This window comes from Lactuca virosa, chromosome 8 (assembly GCF_052849685.1).
Source record: "Lactuca virosa cultivar CGN04683 chromosome 8, Lactuca_virosa_CGN04683_v6, whole genome shotgun sequence".
In the NCBI taxonomy this organism is placed as follows: domain Eukaryota; kingdom Viridiplantae; phylum Streptophyta; class Magnoliopsida; order Asterales; family Asteraceae; genus Lactuca; species Lactuca virosa.
The window spans coordinates 115333397-115346682 of NC_136433.1; the positions used below are offsets into that span (position 1 = coordinate 115333397).

At 38.9% G+C, this 13286-nt stretch overlaps 1 non-coding gene across 1 annotated transcript; it reads right to left on the minus strand.

Moving 5' to 3' along the window:
- Nucleotides 1-443: 443 nt before the first annotated feature.
- LOC145135208 (small nucleolar RNA R71) lies at nt 444-550 on the minus strand. The gene has a single exon (XR_013719670.1). It is a non-coding gene; the product is annotated as a small nucleolar RNA R71 (small nucleolar RNA).
- Between the last annotated feature and the right edge of the window lie 12736 nt (nt 551-13286).

Sequence of the window (13286 nt, forward strand, 5' to 3'; positions counted from 1 at the left end):
GAATCCGAACGAGAAGAAAGCGAATTTGAAAGGAGCGATTTAGAACGTGGATTCGACACCACCATGGCTAACATCGATGAAGTTCCCATGGGCGAATGGAAGAAGAAGATGCGTGAAGACACCGGTCCGGGGCTCGTTTAACCCGCGATTCCTGCAAACGCAAATTTTGAACTCAAAGGCCACATACTCGCCCAACTTAAGGAGATTCCATTCTATGGAAAAGATCACGAAGACGCGTACAAGCACCTAGAAGAGGTCAGCGACATAGCCGACTACTTTAATTTTCCTAATGTGGCACACGATACCTTTTTGCTTCGTATGCTTCCCATCACGTTCAAAGGTGCTGCAAAGGATTGGCTCAAGTCACTCCCTCCCGGATCCATCACTACATGGGCTAAGATGAAAGAAGAATTTATTGATCAATTTTGCCCTCCCTCAAAGCCAAATTAAAGAAAGCTATTGCCAACTTTGAACAACAAGTTGGAGAATCCTTATATGAGGCGTGGGAGAGATACAAAGGTTTTCTAAGAAACTGCCCGCATCATGATCTAAATAGTCAACAAGAAGTCTCCATTTTTTATGATGGAGTAAACGTGACAACAAGGCAATTACTTGACTAGCAAGGACCGCTCACAAAGAAGGCACCCCCGGTGATAAAGCAACTAATTAAAGAATTCTCTAAGCATTCTAGAGAATATCATAATCCTAGGAATAATCCAATTAGAGGGGAGGTGAATTCTGTTTCTGAGGACATGACGACAATGATGGCAATGTTGAAAAGCATGGATAAGATGGATCAAACAATCCATGCTATTCGGGTTGGATGTGAGAATTGTAACGGACCTCATCTTACTAAAGATTGTGATTTGGATGAGAATGGAAACAAGAAAGCCCAAGTATTCTATTCAAGCGGAGATAGATTCGATAATGATTGGCGAAAACCGAAGAAAGAATGGCTACCATATGATGAGTACAAAAAGGCGAAGGAGGAAAAGTTTAGACAACAAGCAAGGGGTTTTTACCAAAAGGAGGAGCCGGTGCAAGAAAGGAAACCAAACTTGGAAGAAATGCTCACTAAATTTGTAGCTGCATCTGAGAAAAGACATAATGACCATGATGCTGCAATACAAGATACAAGAACAATACTAAGGAATCAGCAAGCATCTATTCATAACATTGAGAAACAGCTAGGGCAGCTGGCCCAACAAATCAATCAAAGACAACCGGGTGATCTTCCAAGCAATACCAAAAAGAATCCACGAATGGAGAATTTGAATGCTATAATAACTAGTTCTGAAAAAAAATTCACTCCTCTGACCCCTACCCAGAAGGCCTCAATAAAGGTGCAAGTAGAAGAAACAAGAAACTCGAATTCAGCAAAACCCGACTCGACTCGCCGAGTTCCGGTCATGGACTCGATGAGTCCAATGCCCGATGACAAAACTGTTTATTCTTTAAAGCCTTCCTGGCCACCTTTGCCATTTCCGATTCGAGCCATACCTGATGATCAAGTTAAAGAGTATAGGAAGTTTCTGGAGCATGTAAAGGCCCTTCAAGTCGACATTCCATTTGTTGAAACGATACTTCAAACGCTTAAATATGCAAGCTTGTTGAAGAGTCTCTTTGCCTCTAGAAAAGATATGGCAGAAGTAGCTGAACTAGTGTTGAATGAGCTGCCTGAAAATAGGGGTGATCCGGGAAGCATCTCCATACCTTGTCAATTTGGGAACATAATTCCTACTCATGCGTTGACCGATTCCGGTGTAAGTATTAATCTAATGCCATATTCCTTCTTAAAGAAGCTAAATTTACCGGAGCCAAAGCCGATTCATATGAAGATCCATCTAGCCGATAAGACAATAATACATCCAAAAGGAGTGTGCGAAGATCTTCTCATCAAAGTCGATAAATTTGTTTTCCCCGTGGGCTTTGTAGTGCTTGACATGGAAGAAGACCCTAAAGTTCCAATCATTCTTGGGAGACCATTTTTGAATACCGCTTGTGCATTAGTCGATGTGTGCGAATCTACTCTAACACTAAGGGTGGGGAACGATTCAGTGGTGTTTAAAGCAGAACAAGAGAAACAGTATGCAAGGACAAAAGACGAAAAAGTTTCCTCAATAGATTTGGATGATGAAGTGTTAGAAAGAGAGCTTGCACTTTTACAAGAAGAAAATCCAAGTCAATTTCTATTACCTTCTGGAGGGAATTTCGATGCTGGAAAAGATTTAAAGGAGATAGAAAGGTTGCTAGAGGAAGCTGATTCAAAAGAAACAATAAAAATTGTGGAAACCTCACTGACTCGCCGAGTAGCATCGACTGACTCGACGAGTCCAAACGAGAACTTCAAAAATGTTGAAGATCTTGTCCTGCTACTTACAAATTCCCTTTCTGGCCTTGACGGTCACACTTTTCCTGATCCTTTGGAAAGTCCAATAGAAGAGAGTGAAATTGTCGAAAATTTTTGTGACTTCCAACACGCACAATTGGCTTACCTTGACACGATGATGCAAAAAGAGGAAGCAATTCAGCTTGACAAGAAGGTAAGTTTGGGAGAAAAAGGAGAATGCAAAGGCTTGGAATGATGACATGAATAACTCATCCATTGAGTCACACATGGCTAATCAAGAGATCAAGTCAACTACAATCAAAAGAACCAAACCTCGAGCCCGAGTTTCTACTAATTATGAAGTATTTACATTTGAACTACCGGATTCTTTAGTATGTGATGGAAGTGAGGAAGAATCCTTAATATCAAGTGATGATGAAGTGGCAACTGTATGGGAAATCGAGATTGACAAAGAAGAAGTACAAAAGATGGGTCCAAGGAACGGGGTGAAGAAGAAGAAGATTGGGAAACAGATCAAGTATGCAATTGAAGAAGATGTCACAAAGAAAAGGAAGGAAGAATTGCGACGGGCATATAAGAGAAAAATATACGCTTACAGGACAAAGTATAAACAACGAAAGATTAAGCGTGGATTCCCGATGAAGGAAAACGAAGAAACGTAGAGCGGGAAGGAGTCCAGCTAACGACTCCTCAAAAAGAAGCGCTTAGCGGGAGGCAACCCGACAAAAGAGTTTGTTTTTCTTTTCTTTTTCCGTTTTAGTTTACGTTTTTTTTTTGGATTTTCCTATTTCAATCTTCATTTTTATCCATAAATGACTGCTTGAGGGTAATTAAGGCCTAAGAGTGGGGTGGTGTGATTATTAAATAAAGAAAATTTTGGAAAAAGAAGTGTTTTGCACATATTAATAGACTTGACGAGTCAGTTCGATTTACTGAAAAAAAATAAATTTTACATTTCTGTAAAATTAGGGTTTTTAACCTAATTGTAAAACATTTTCACTTCGACCGGCCACCACGCCCTTGCTCGACGTGCCAGAAAATTCTCTCAAGCATCATCCTATCTTCTTTGATTTCTTCCATTTTCTGCTAAAAAGGTATGAATTTCTTTTGTTATAAATCTTCATAACTTCGAATTATGCAGAATAATGGAACAATCTTGGTTGCAACTTCGATTTTGACTACAATAGATTTCTAGGGTTTTTAACTTTTGTCTAATTAGGATGTTATAAATGAAATTGGTTGTTGATTTATATTTAGTATGCAGTCCGAGACAAACCCCTGGAAGAAATTATGAGTTTTGATGGATGATTTGTCCAGATTCGGAATTGCGACTCGAGCAGTTTAAACGACTCGCCGAGTTTGTTCATAGACTCGACGAGTCGGCCCCTGAGGCAGTCCCAAAAATTTAATTTTAACGTTTACATGTTTTCTGGTTTGTATGTCTTTACTATTGTGCATAAAATGTTTCCAAGAGGTGGACAAAGTTCTAGGGGTAACCAAGGAAACCATCCTTGGTTAAATTTTCCAAGAATTGAGTCGGAGTCTACAATGAAAAGATGGAAAAAGAAGCTTGTTGAAGTTAAGAAGAAGGAGATTTGCGTCCCAAATGCAATTGATTGGGAATGGCTGGGGAGAGTTCGTTACGAAGAAGAGTTGGCCCCGTATCTTGTCAAAGTATACATACATGATGGGGTGTCTATTACATGTGATGGTTGGAGCCGGCTATTCCGTATACAAGAGTCAGTGTTCATGGATCTATGCTGGGAGTTTTTCTCAACTATCAGTTTCGGTGGAGGGGACGACTACTATAACACCGGAGTGGTCACTTTTTGCCTTGGTGGTGAATTTCGCCAATGCAGTATGGTCGAATTGGCTTGCAGACTTGGTATTTATGACCAACAATTGATTACCACTGCTGATTTTGGCACCTTTCTCGAGCAATGTCACAAGGAGTTTGCGGAAGGTGTTGTGGGTTCCACTTGGTGGAATACCATTGCTAACAAACTTTATATCCCCAAATCCGCTCAAGAGGGGAGTATTAGATCACCCACCCATAGATTGATCCACCGCCTTATTGCAAACACAATAAACATGCGGAAGGATGATGACAAGGTTCCAAACCTTGATGTTTTCTACTTGTGGAGTATTATTACTCCGAATATTTTCTGCAATCTCCCCTACTGCATGGCATCTTACTTAGCTGACAGGGCGGTGAAAGATCGTAAAACTTCAAAGATAAATGGCGGGATGTTCGTGACCCGCCTAGCCAAATCATATGGGTTGATGGAACGGGGAGCTTGGAATTTGATGACAATGGTCCCGACCCCTCCCTTTAATCCTATTCTTTTTCGAAGGGCTAGAATTATTGTGGATTATGGAGGGGGACACTATGCTATTCCACATGATGATGTCGTGATCGGACCCGAGGAGCCGGGTAGGAGAGTGAGGCAAAGACGCGGGCAAGCACCTCCCGATTCACAGGTTATTCCGGTGGAAGATGAAATACCCTCGGAGTGGTTTAATGTTGAGGGAAGACAATATCAAGATGATTTGGGAAGAGGGGTGAATTTTGCCAACCGGTCCTTCATCCAAATGTTTAACCACTTCAACATCCAACATGTGGACGAGGGTCAATTTCCTTATATACCAACTTGGGAGGAGAGGATGAATGCACGCAGACGTGACGCTGGTGGAAGTGGAGTTAGAGAGGAAGATGCGGAAGGAGACACGGAAGATGAAGATTGAATTTTTATCCTTTTATATGCTTGGTTGTTTTAAGACAATTTCTATTTGTTTGTTTGGCGTGTTTAAACTTTTATGTAGGTTTTGAGTTATTTTGCTTGATTTCATATTTGTTTTGGTTCTTTTCAGAATTTGAGTTAGGGAATGTTTGCAAGGGGTCTAGAGAATGAGAGAAAAATGAAGAGTCAAGTCTTGATGAGAGAGGGTGAAGTATTGAGTCTAAGTATCGAGTCCGGTTATAGAGAGGTTAAGGAGTGAATAGTTACTGAAGAACAGAAGAATATATTTTTGAAGTTTACCGAGAGCTGGATTTATAGCAGAATCTGTTTTTGACACCCAGCGATGGACTCGCCGAGTGCATTTACCAGACTCGACGAGTTCCAGTATGATTTCACGATTTCTGCCTTTTCACGCTAGTACTCGGCGAGTCACTTATTGGACTCGACGAGTCGTTCCACATTACACCTCTAAAGCTGCTGATTTGATGACATTTAGTACACCACTTGACTGCATTTTCTTTGAAGATCATTTTCCGAGCATTTCCAAGAGTTTTTCCCTTATATTTGGAGTTGTCAACCACACGAGATTTTGACACCTAAGGCGTGGATGAGCTGATCCCATGCCAAAGTTAGCTGAAGTAGGAGCTCAAAAGAAGCAATATCAACCTCGCCACTACTATCCCAGGGGAGTTTGTTCCAATTCCCTCTTTACTTTGATGTTCTTTATCATGCATAACATGCAATGGGGACATTGCATAAATTAAGTGTGGGGTAGGGGGTTGATTATATTAGTTATATTAGAATCCTAATTTTAGGCTTAATTTTAAAAATTTTGCATAAAATTTGCTAGGATTAATTTAGAAAATTTTGGTAAAAGCAATTAGGATTCCATGCTAGTGTTATGTTTGATGATTGCATGAAGACCCAAATGTTTAGTTGAGCCTATATACGTTATAGTGCATTTGTGGCCCCCTTTATTCTAGTGAAATCATGGGACAAAAACACAACCTCGCTTAGTTTGAGGAATGCAATATGTTTAACATCGTGTACTTGAAATGTATCCAGGAAAATTTTTATCTTTAATCAATAAAGGTTGAAGTTGAGCGCCCCTGCTTAAGCATGTAGGATTTGAGTGAAAAAAAAAATAAGATACATGGTTAAAAAAAAGAGAGAGAATTACAAGAAAAGTTGTAAGAATTTTGGAGCAATCAAAGTGAAGATCAAAAGATCAAAGTTTTGAAGAAATTCAAAAAGTTGAAGATACCAAAAATCAAACAACAAGGTGGTGAATTCAAAGAAATCAAAGATCAAATAACAAAGAAGTGAAGAATTCTAAAGAGCTACATTGTGGTATCAAGAATTGTAATTTTCTAGTTTATGTATGCTTGGGTTGCTCAACCAAAAATACCTTGAGGTTAGGAGGTTTTCTGCGGATGGATTCGGAGGGATGCATAAAATGAGCATTGTTCGAAAGAAGTGGGCGAGTGTTTATGAGGATTGTTAGTATTTAGAATTGAGGGGGGTTCTTAGGAACATTTTAGACACAAATGCATGCGTTGCGGTCTTGGCATAATGGCTGGGTTCGATTGGGATTATCTTATGTGATGCTAGTATGTTTAAAATTTAGTTTTGCTTGGGGGCAAGCAAAAGTCAAGTGTGGGGTATTTTGATATGTGCATGTTTAGCCCTATATTTAGTATAGATTGTTATCATTTGTTAGCTAATTAATTGCATATTATGGACAAAAGGTACTTAATTATGTTTGAATTATATTTTCAGTCCAAAAGAAGTGCTTGGAAGCAAAACGAAGCAGGAGCAGCTATCGGGAAACTTTGGAGTGAACAAAAGAAGAAAGGACCAAAAACCACAAAGGACTCGGCGAGTCTGGCATTGACTCGACGAGTTCCCACGAAGATTCGCGAAGCAGAAGAGTTCTTGCCTTGCCGTACACGGGGATTTAATGAGGGACTCGACGAGTCGCGTCGAATCTATAAAAGGAGCCTTCCAGATCGATTAAAAAAACAGAGAACCCTAGAGAGAGGAGCTGTGATTCAGAACGAAGAGAGGCATCTGGAAGAGTGAAGATCCAACCCAATTCCAATTTTGAAGGATAACTAAGGCATAATTCAATTTCTCTTGACTAGATTTAGTACCTAAACCATGTTTATGTTATTGAATTTCGTTTTTGAGTTTTCTACTGCCTTAATCATGAGCTAAACTTTTTAGCTTCTGTTTGGGTAAGACAAATTTGAGACTATGGTTTGATTAATGGTAGGATTAACTCTAAATTGGTGATTTTGTTAAATTAAGCTTGTTAAAGATCCTTATGCATTAACCATAACTATTTTCTGTTAATAGGAAGGCAATTAGGCTGCATGAACATCTCTTAATTGTTTACCTCATGTGATTTATGTGAACACTTTATTATGTTCCTAGGATTAGCGAATGTGAAACTAGGATTAATTAGAGAATAGGTAAGTTAATGTGTGAGGTTGTTTGATAAACCAACAACAAGAGGCTAATTGAATTATTAATTTGATTAACCATTACAAGTCTTATTTAACCCGAATAAATAACCTAGAGAATTAATTAATTTAGACAATTGGCCACTGCTTGAATTAGTTTATTTTCTAAGAATTAGCGATAGCGAATGTGAACCTAATCACCTGAATCGGTAACCAATAAAAGGTTAATGCATTGCACTATTACCATTAAATCAACCATAGGATCAATTGAGTCGAACCTGAACAGAAGTCCCTTTAGATATTGAATTTAGTTGGTCTTTGCTTGCTTAGTTGTTAGTTAGTTATTTAGTTTAACTGTTAGTAAGTTTCTAGTCTTGTAAAACTAGAGAAAACCCCATTTTATTATTTGTTTTAGATAATATTAGTAATTAATTTAGTTTGCCGTTCCCTGTGTTCGATACCCTACTTATTTAACTATACCACAAATGATAGGTCCACTGCCTTTGTGTGTCTAATTTATAATTGAAAAGTAGGATTAAAACTAGTTCGTTTAACATACATCAACTTAAAATCACCACCAAACACCACTCCCATTCGTTTTCTCTGTTGATTTCGACCAATACCCAACCAAAAACGAGGCCGAAGGCTGCCGGAGCAACCTCCGATCACCACAACAGGTCGCATCTTTCAGCCAAAACACCTCAAGAACAAAGCAAAAAAGCATCCCTTTTTGTATTTACCCTTTTTCAAGAAATATTGATTACAATATGTAAAGCTTTTTTGTTATTGGGTTCTCCGTGATGATTAAATCCCATCTTAGCCAAAAGCAAAAAAAGTAGCCCCCTTTTGTCTGTTGATTTGGATTAGGTATGTGATCTGTTGGAATTCGATTGGTGGTAATGTAAATGGGTTCTATTGAAAATGGAGTGTTGCCATTAAAGAGGGATCCGTTACTCAAATCTTCATCTAAAAACGAGAGAAACAATTCATTTGCGCAGAGACCCAGATCGAAATTTGCAAGATTTATGGTTTAAAAGAAGCTGGATTACTTGCAATGGATTTGTGTTGTGGTTGTGTTCATCTTCTTTATGTTCGTGTTTCAAATGTTCTTGCCTCTTTCTAGTGTCGAAAAAGACAGTGGGGAACAATATACAGATGGTCAAGATCCAAACAGTAGTTGTTTGATTAAACGAGAGAGAGAGAGACCCTTTTACATTAAATATTTATATTTTTATTATTATTATTATTATTATTATTATTAAATAGAGAAAACCTCATAAATGGTCCCCGGGTGTTGAAATGACGAAAATACCCCTCATGTATAGGCGGAAGGACTAAACATTAAAAGTTTTGAAACCACAGGGACTATCTGTGAGGTTTTTAAAGATTAAGGACTAAACTTCAGATTTTCGAAAACTACAGGGACCATTTTTGAAGTTTAGTCATATATATATGATTTTGGCAAAATATAAGTTAAAAAGAGTTTATAAAACCTTTAAAAGAGTTTGACAATATTTAAAAGAGTTTCAGTAGTTTAAAAATCGTTTTAGAAATATTTAGAAATCATTTGATTGTAAACACAATATTATTGTGTTAGACTTGTATTCCCCCCTAAAACTGTAAAAGTAGTAAAAATGTAGAGGTATGAACTCACCTTGTATGTGTGTTCTTGGGTGATAACGAGGTGGTAGTGACGATTCCCGGTATAGAATATGTGTTAACAAACATACCTTAATAATATTATATACATAATATCGATTAATAATCAAATATTAAGTAAACTATTATAACAAATCAATAGTTTATAAGAAAATACTTACTAATAGTGAAGGAAATATGTATGCAGATGTACGATGTGTTCTTGAGTGTTTGAAGTTTAACTGCTTGTAGATACAAAGAATGGCTTTTATACTTGAGAGGAAAGTTTTGTGGTCGCTGATTGTATCAAATGAAGGATAGAATGAATTAAGTATGAAGGAAGAAGGTAAGGCGGTGTAAGCTTTGGAAAATGTGTTTAAGAGATCACCATTGAGGTTTTCGGCCATTTTATGATCTTATCTTGGAGAATTCGGTCCTATATGACCGAATTCACCTTGTGTTCAGTCTTAAAGTGAATGTAAATGGTAGGAATTTGGTTTCTAGTCAAATGGTTGAAGAGAATTCGGTTTTGGTGTCAAAGAGAACAAGGAAATCGGTTTCAAGTCAAATGGTTGAAGAGAATTCGGTCCTTGCTTTATTCCTTGATGTAAATTCGGTTTTGAGGTTGGGAAATGATTCCTAAAACCGAATTCTATGCATATTTGAGATATATTATGATTTTAAATAAATAATACTCCATACCATACTCATATATATCTTACATGCATATGTGTAGACTTCTTTGAGTTCTTCGTGTTTTGTAAACTTGTATTAGCTTATTATAATTTAAACTAACATAGATTAATATCACACATACTTAAATAACACCCATAAGTATGGTTCATGAAAGTTATATTTCTATCGCCTCTAATTATATTGACTTGAAATAACGGGTTGTTACATTATCCCCCCGTTAGAGGGAATTTCGTCCCGAAATTAAGACTTTAGAGATATAGTAAGACTAGGGAAAGAGACGCGGGTATTTTTGTTTCATTTGATCCTCCTGCTCCCAAGTGAATTCAGGTCCTCGTTTTGCATTCCAGCGAACCTTCACTATCGGGATACGACTTTGTTTGGTTCTATTTACTTCCCTATCTAGGATTTCTACTGGTTCTTCCACGAAGTTGAGGTTCTCGTTAATATCGATTTCATCGAGTGGTATAACAAGAGTCTTGTCGGATAAGCACTTCTTTAGGTTAGACGCGTGAAAGATAGGATGTATGTTACTTAGTTCTTGAGGTAATTTGAGTTTGTAAGCTACTGGACCGATTCTAGAAAGAATCTCGAACGGTCCAATGTACCTTGGATTCAGTTTGCCATGCTTTCCAAAGCGTATCATGCCCTTCCATGGTGAAACCTTCAACATGACGCGGTCTCCAACCTGGAATTCCAAGGGTTTTCTCCTTTTGTCTGCATAGCTTTTATGTCTGTCTCTGGAAGCTTTAAGTCGTTCTCTTATTTGTACTATCTTCTCAGTAGTTTCTCGAATGATCTCCGGACAAGTGAGAGTACTGTCAGGAATTTGACCTCTAGCCAGTTGTGTGTCACCCACTTCAGTCCAACACAGAGGTGATCTGCACTTGCGACCATAAAGAGCTTCGAATGGAGCAATTTTAATGCTAGAATGGTAATTGTTATTGTATGAGAACTCGACTAGTGGTAAATGGGGGGTATCCCACGCTTTAACAAAGTCGATCACATACGCTCTAAGCATGTCTTCTAACGTTTGAATCGTTCTCTCACTCTGTCCGTCGGTCTGTGGATGGTAGGCTGTACTCATGTCCAACCTAGTTCCCAGATATTTTTGTAGTGACTGCCAGAAATGTGAAGTGAATCTACTATCTCGGTCAAAGATAATAGATATCGGTACACCGTGCAGTCTAACTATCTCTCTGATGTGTATTCTAGTTAACTTCTCCATCTTGTCAGTTTCCTTTATTGGTAAGAAGTGTGCAGATTTGGTTAATCTATCGACGACTACCCAAATGGTATCATGACCACCCGTTGTCTTGGGTAACTTAGTTATGAAATCCATAGTAATCCACTCCCACTTCCGTTCGGGGATTTCCGGTTGTTGTAGTAGACCTGAAGGCTTTTGGTACTCTACCTTGACTTTAGCACAAGTAAGACATTTGCCCACAAAGGTAGCAATCTCATCCTTCATGTTTGGCCACCAATAAAGTTTCTTAAGGTCCATATACATCTTGTCTGAACCTGGGTGAATGGAGTATCGCGTCTTATGTGCTTCGTTCATGACAACCTCTCTGTAACCACCAAACTTTGGTGTCCAGATTCGGTTCATGAAGTATCGGGCTCTATCATCTTTGATGTTGAAGTTTTTATCCGTTCCTCTTAAAGCTTCACTTGCCACATTTTCGGGTTTCAAGGCTTCAAGTTGAGCCTATTTGATCTGTGTGGACAGGTGTGAATGGATTGTCATGTTCAACGACTTTACTTGACGTCCTGAGTATTCTTTTCTGCTAAGGGCATCAGCTACTACATTGGCTTTACCAGGATGATAACGAATTTCGCATTCGTAATCGTTTAGTAGCTCCACCCAACGTCGTTGTCTCATGTTCAGATCTTTCTGGTCGAAGATATGCTGAAGACTTTTATGGTCGGTGAATATTGTGCATTTTGTGCCATATAGATAGTGTCTCGAGATCTTCAGAGCAAATATCACTGCTCCCAGTTCAAGGTCGTGAGTTGTATAGTTAACCTCATGTGTCTTAAGCTTTCTTGAGGCATAGGATATGACATTTCCTCGTTGTATAAGAACACAACCTAACCCTTGGTTAGACGTATCGCAGTACACTATGAAGTCTTCTGTTCCTTCCGGAAGAGACAAGATAGGTGCACTGCATAGGGCTCGTTTCAGTGTTTGGAAAGCTGTTTCTTGTTTCTCTCCCCAGTAAAAAGTTACACCCTTTTGTGTCAGGGTGGTGAGTGGCTTAGCAATTCGGGAGAAATTCTGAATGAATCTGCGATAGTAGCCAGCAAGGCCTAAGAATTGACGAATTTCTGTAGGCATTTTGGGTGCTGACCAGTTCTCGATTGCTTTTATTTTGGATGGGTCCACGTGTATTCCCTCTTCACTGATCACGTGACCTAGCAAACCTACTTTCCTAATCCAAAATTCTCACTTTGAGAACTTCGCATATAGCTTCTCTGCTCTCAATGTTTGCAAGATTTGTCGAAGATGTTGGCTATGCTCCTCTTCACTTCGTGAGTAAATAAGGATATCATCTATGAAAACCATACGAATTTGTCCAGGTAAGGACGGTACACTCTATTCATCAAGTTCATGAACAATGCAGGTGCATTCGTTAATCCGAAAGGCATCACTACAAACTCGTAGTGACCATAACGAGTTCGGAAGGCTGTTTTGGGAATATCTTCCTCTAAAACTCGTAACTGGTGATACCCAGATCTTAAGTCAATCTTTGAGAAGTAGCTTGCTCCTTGAAGTTGGTCGAACAAGTCGTCTATCCGCGGTAGAGGGTATCGGTTTTTGATGGTAAGTTTGTTTAGCTCGCGATAGTCTATGCACATGCGGAAAGATCCATCCTTCTTCTTCACGAATAAAACCGGTGCTCCCCAAGGTGAGAAGTTTGGTCTAATGAATCCTTTGTTAAGAAGTTCATTCAGCTGGCTGGATAGTTCCTGCATTTCTGCTGGTGCAAGACGATAAGGTGATTTGGCTACGGGGGTAGCTCCAGGAATTAAGTCGATTCTGAAGTCGACTTGTCTTTCAGGAGGGACTCCTGGAAGATCATCGGGGAAAATGTCGGGGAAATTACAGACTTTGGGAATGCTCTCGGAGTCTTTCATTTCTTGATTCTTATCTACCACATGAGCTAGAAAAGCACAGTACTCCTTACGAAGATACTTTTGCGCCTTTATACAGGAAATGATTTGTAGGTTCGCGCCGGATTTGTCGCCGTAAACGATAAGAGTTTCGTTACTAGGTAGATTAAGGCGAATGGCTTTCTCGTAACATAAGATGTTAGCACGATTAGGACTTAACCAATCCATACCAATGATGACGTCGAAACTTTTTATGGAGACCGGCATCAGGTTGATTGGGAAGGA